Consider the following 6428-nt stretch of genomic DNA (forward strand, 5'->3'; position numbering starts at 1 on the left):
TTCAGTGTGAAAGGATAATAATGTTAATCTCATGTTTCTAACATTTCCCTTTAATTTTGAGCTATTTCAAGGAACAGCTAGCTCCACACTTCCCTGGCTCTTCTTCCTTATAGATACTTCAAGCTCCCCAGCTGTCCATCCATGCCTGCAGACACTTATAAGTAAATGTACAACTAAAAGAGAATTTCATAACAGATCCTTACAGGAGCTGAAGATCTACTAATAATGAATTTTTTAGATAGCTTTGACAGTTTTGCTCCTGGAATCTTCAAGGAGAAGGCATTTTGTTTCTGAGCTACACTTTGAAGTTCTTCCCCAGACTTGACCACATATTTATATTTGTCCAGGAGGTATTTCATTTTAACTGATTCCTGGCAGAAATCTTGTTTTCTTCTTCTACTTTTAGTATTGGTAACCCTGCAAAAGGAAGAAGACCCAGAATAGACTCCTATGCTATAACCTTAGGAGACTGATCTCACCTTTCTTTGCGCTCCAGCTCCTCTGCCTTGGTGGCACGAAGGGCCATTCATAGGACTTAAGGAAATTCAATTTCAATTTGTATTTTTTCAATGTAATTATGATGTCCCAGGCATGGGTAGGGTTAGAACTAGTCTAGGAATGGTGTGGGGGGGGAGGGTGGGGGGGGGACAGGTTGGGAAATGGAGGGAAAAGCATTTATTAAATATGTCTACTAAGCACTTTATAAATATTATCTCATTTGTTCCTGAGAACAACCTTGAGACATAAGTGCTATTAATATCACCATTTTATAGTTGAGGAAATTGAAGCTAACAGAGGCTAAGTTACTTACCCAGGGCCATATATCTTGTGTCTGAAGGGCTCTATGGATTGAGGCACCTAACTACCCACTAAGGGGAAAAAATGATGTAGTCCTTTTTCTGAAGAAACAGCCTCTACTATATGAGATGAATAACACATTTAATGTACATATACCAAGCTTCTTGAATACAGATCTGAACCTACAAGCCCATCAACAATCACAGTGTATTGCAGTGGAAAGAGCACTTAACATGAAAAGCCAAACTTGGAGACAGTGGATCTTAGTTCAAATCCTGGCTTTGTCACTTATGTTTTATGTGACCATGGGAAAGTCACTTAATGTGCCTAAGCTTCAGTTTCTCATCTATAAAATGAGGAAGTTGGACTCTATTGCTTTTGGTATCCCTTCCAGTTCTAAATCAATTCCAAAATTATGTGTTTTTCTACCATTTTAGTGTGAGATGGCCTGAAAATAAATCAATAGCTGCTCATTGAAGAAGTCTGTATGTTTGTCAAAAGTATCTCAGTGTGGAGATTAGAACAATTATCCCTGAAGAGATAAAGTAACAAAAAAAGGGTTTATTAAAAATTTCAGGTAGAAAAATAATATGTACAATGATTTTGGTAATGGAAATGAAAACAACACTAAACAACCAGCATCTAAACTCAGATTATATGCTGTCTAGCAACACAAATTTATCAACTTCCTAACATTTTCTAGGCACTAACATAGACATTGAGGGTACAAAAACAACAAATGAAATAATCTGTATTCCTTTGGATCCAGAGGAGAAATGCTGAAACATAACTTATTCCAAATAGTAGAAAATGAGGGATGATGGGTGCAGAAAATATTATCTGCACAGTAAGAGGCAGGCATGTTAGTTACTTTGATTAAATTAAAATGGCATTTATTAATTGGCTATTTTATACCAAGTCCTCTGCTATATGAGGAAATAAGGACAAAAATAAAAGAGTAGCTTATATTTTTCTATTGAACTAAAGTTGCCCTATGAGAAAAGTTCCAAAGAATGAAAAATCATCTCAAGTACTCTGTCAAGGAACTACAGGTAGGATCCAGTCCTGCCATATGACTCCCAGAAACCTTATTAAAGAGCTCTACCATAGCATTTTGGGACACAGAGATTTGAAGAAAGGACTTTTTAGATAGCCTGAATTTTAGTGGTCTTTCCTTTAACTGGAGAATTTCTCTTAATTTTTTTTCAAAAAATGTGGTCAAAGAAAGTAACAAAATAGCTTTGCTAACTACTTTACTTCTAAGACACTAAGGGGTTATATATTGGGAAGTAACTTATGTATTTTTTTTAAAAAGGATCAATATAACTTTTCCCCCAATTTCAGTTTTTCTGTCATATGTTACATTTATACTTGAAGTATCAGAATTAGTACTAGGTTTTAATTAAATTATAAGACTAGGTTTATGAAGGCTGCTAGATGATGCAGTGGAGTGTTGATCCTGGAGTCTGGAAGACTCAGCTTCTTGAGTTCAAATCTGGGCTTCGGCACTTACAAGCTGTTACCTTTGGGAAGCCACTTAACCTGTTTGCCTTAGTTTCCTCATCTGTAAAGTGAGCTGGAGAAGGAAATGACAAACTACTCCATTATCTTTGCCAAGAGAACCCCAAATGGGGTCGTGAAGAGTTGGACACTACTGAAAAATTACCAAAGAGCAAATGTTCATGCGACTTATTTTTAATAATTCTGGAATGGTAGCTTTCCCCTGTGGTTTAATATTCAAAGGGGTAGGGATGCAGCATTAAAACAAATGTAGTTGAATTCAATCAAATCATTGGTCAGTAACAACTAAATGAAAAGGGTTTTTTTCCTCCCCTAAAATAACTAGCCATTTAAATGTAATGTTTTTGTTTTGTTTTGTTTTGTTTTGTTTTTTCCAGACTTCCTCCCCCCGCCCCCCATGTGAAGGTATATTATGAATAGAGTGGACAAGTAGATCCATACTTATAAGTAACCTGACTTTAAAAGAACACACACACACACACACACACACAAATGTGACTATTCAAGTAATGAAAAGAAGTTGTGTGAACTTATGTGTAATGGGTGCTTGGGAACTCAAGATAAGGGATCAGGGAAGTAGAAGAAAGATGATGAGAGGGAAGGAGCTCTGTGTCAAGAAACAATGTTAACTTATTCAAAAAAAGCTGTGGCCCTGCTCTCAGGATGGGGAGGGGCAGAAGGGAGGAAGAACTCTGTTGCTCCTCTTTTCCTGGTAGCAAAAGGCTCTTCCAAACACTCAGATTGGTAATTGTCTACACAGTTGTTGCCTCATATCTTCTTGTTGGATAAGCCAGTATCTAAACTTAGATACTATGCTATCAAACAGCACAGATCAATTAAGTGTCTACTATTTGCTAGGCACTATTCTCAGGCTGTCCTATAATATAGGTTAGACAAGTTTTTGAGTATTAGATGGGAAATGTAACCACATCTTCAAAACATTGTTTCTTTCAGAACTTGACTATGTGTGTGACTTAATATATGATTTAAAACATGGCATATTGACTATGCAATCTTTAATAAGATGAGGCAGATTAAGTCATTAGGATTTTGGAATTTGTAGAACCAATGATTTTTTAAAAAAAATTAATAATAATTCCAAATAACTGACTTAAAATTTTTTTTAAATATGGTGTATTTTAGAATTGGAAACTACTGGTATTAGTCTGAGAATAACATTTCACATTTTTTTGATGCTAAACTTTCTCACGAGTACATACTGTTCCTATAAGAGAACAGCATCTGAATGAATGAATGTGTGGCTATAGCCATGTCCAAGATTCCTCTCAGGGTTGAACATGAATTAACTTAAGGAAATCCCCTAGACTCTGGAATGTTGAGATTAGATTCATTGGTACTAAGGTTCTTAAAGAATTATGGGAGGTCTTTGAAGTGCTCTAACTCTTCTCTATGTGGAGTCAATCTGAATTCCATTTCAGAGTATCCTATAAATATTTCCACTTTGAGATTTCCTCTTGGTAATCGCTTACTTTTGTTTTGATTTATACAATTACTTTCCATGTTTCTAAGCCTTGTTCTCCATCAAAAACTCAGTGCTTTGGAAGTGCAAAGTAAATTTTGTATTTAAATGTTAACTGGTAAGGTAAAAATGGTGTCAAGGAATCTGTCATTAATTTAAATTTATGTAAGGGAAAACCATTTTGAATTATGGGAAAACCTGAACTAAGCAATTGTTTTTTACATGATGAGTCATGCAAAACATCTCCACATTAGCCAGGTTGTGAAAGAAAGCAGACAAAAACACTTCAGATTAAGAAACTATCAAAAAAATTATGCTTCAATTTGTTTTCAGATACCACGAGTTCTTTCTTTCTAGACGGATTGCAATTTCTATAAGTCCTTCAGAGTTATATTGCATCATTGCATTGAAAATAACCAAATCCTTCACAGCAGATCATTTTACACTATTGCTGTTATTTTTTGTATACAGTACATTTCACTCTGCTTCAGTCCATGTAGGTCTTTCCAGGTTTTTTTTCTGATAGCATCCTGTTCATCATATTTGTTTGTTTGTTTCCTATAAAGTAACTAACAAAAAAGAATTACATTTCAATCTGTATTCAAATACCATCAGTTCTCTTTCTGTATATGGACTGCATTTTTCATAAGACCTTTGGAGTTGTCTTGGATCATTGCAATGCTGAAAATAACCAAGTCATTCACAGCAGATCATCTCACAATAATACTATTCTTTTGTATACAGTAAATTTCACTTTGCATCAGCTCCTGCAGGTCCCTCCAGGTCTTTCTGATAATATCCTGCTAATCAATTAAGCTACAATTAAATACTACTTTATTTATTTTTTTGTGTGTGAGGCAATTGGGGTTAAGTGACTTGCCCAGGGTCACACAGCTAGTAAGTGTTAAGTGTGTGAGGCCAGATTTGAACTCAGGTACTCCTGACTCCAGGGCCGGTGCTCTATCCACTGCACCATCTTGCTGCCCCTAAATAGTACTTTAAAGAGAGATTTCCTTTGTAATCACAACAACAGTAATAAATAACTTTTATAAAGTAAGCTTAATGGTGCTTCCGGCGCTGAGCCATGGCTTCTGTAGGGCTCTGAGGTGAGTTCTCCTCGGCTACCGGCCTCAGGTTGGTGCAGAGGCGGGAGGTCGCCCCGGCGTGATGGTGCGGAAGAAAGTGCGGCCAAGGCTGATAGCAGAGCTGGCCTGCAAGGTCCGCGCCTACCTGGAGCTGAAGGCGCGGCTGCGGAGCGCTTTGCCCTGGACAACCAGACCATGACGCGGCCGAGGAGCGGCCGCCGCCTCCCGGAGAAGGCCTGGGCCGATATGCGGCGCGAGAGCCGCCTCCTGCAGCTGCTCAGCCACCTGCCGCCCTTTGGCCCGGGCCACCTCGTCACGCGCAAGTCCAGGCTGTGGCAGCACGACGAGCCGTCCTACTGGCGCCTCACCCGCATCTGGACCGACTACACGGTGCCGAATTCGGATCATGGAAAGGCCTGGGGAATCCTGACCTTCCGAGGTAAGACAGAGAGCCAAGAAAAGGAGATTAACCAGGTCATGTACCACGATTGGAGGCTGTGCACAAGCATGAGGAGAAAGCCTTTAAGAACTTTACTACTAAATCCGAGGAAACTGCACGATATGTGCCTTACCCACCTTTGCTCCGGGCAATGGTCTTTGCAGAGCTACAGAAGCAGGGCAACCCTAGCACTGAGGAGCCCATGATAGATTTGGAGAAAAGAATCTTTTTTCAAAAGCAAGATGCCAAGAACCAAGCAGAAGGCACACCAGTGTAAAGGCCCTGAGCTGCTTGGTCATGTGCAATATGAACTTATCTGTGGAACACCCTTTTTAAGGAAGAATTTCTAGAATTTATGTTCTTGGAAACCAGTTTTATACTACGTTTCTGGTAATGTATTGACTAATCTGAGCCCATGGAATGAAGCAAAAGGAGTGAAGTTTAGCATTTTGTAAAGCCCATGCCATTTTCACCATACCTCATTGTACTGCTGCTGAGTGTACAACTCACTTGGGCCTCTTATTCCTCCTTTAGAAAGGGTCAGAGGTGTCTTTGGGAGAGATCACAGCGTCAGAGATGTCTCAAGTGCTCCATAGCACATTGTGTTTATACCTCAAAGCCAGTGGGCATTCTTTTGAGCTTGAGTCCAATATCTGACTGTTCAATGAGGAGTCCAGGCAGAGATGTTCCATAGAACCACCCTGGGGTTTCCTTTACTGTTTCATTTTATCTTTCAGTGGGAGCCAGAGCCTGGTTCTATACAAATACAAATAAAGGAAGGCAAACTGTTGCTGTCAAAAAAAAAAAAGTAACCTTAAACTTGAGGAAGAATTTTCTTCACAATAGCCCAGCAAAGTAAGTACCATATGGTTTGCCATTATTATCAGTCATTCATTAATAAATCATCATAACAGTTTCCCTCCATCCTATTCCCTTAGCATATTTACTCTATCTGCATTCTTTTACCCTATTCCTCCTCAAAAGTGTTTTCCTTCTGACTGAACTCTACCCCACTCTGCCCTCCCCTTCTCCTACTTATCATCTTCCCATGTAAGAATGTGAAGTGAAGAGTTTAACCTTTTAACATCTCTCATGATTTCTTTTT

At 38.8% G+C, this 6428-nt stretch overlaps 1 pseudogene; it reads left to right on the plus strand.

Moving 5' to 3' along the window:
• The first annotated feature begins 4966 nt into the window (after positions 1-4966).
• On the plus strand, positions 4967-5600 carry LOC122736857 (annotated as a pseudogene).
• The last annotated feature ends 828 nt before the right edge of the window (positions 5601-6428 follow it).

This window comes from Dromiciops gliroides, chromosome 1 (assembly GCF_019393635.1).
Source record: "Dromiciops gliroides isolate mDroGli1 chromosome 1, mDroGli1.pri, whole genome shotgun sequence".
Classification (NCBI taxonomy): Eukaryota; Metazoa; Chordata; class Mammalia; order Microbiotheria; family Microbiotheriidae; genus Dromiciops; species Dromiciops gliroides.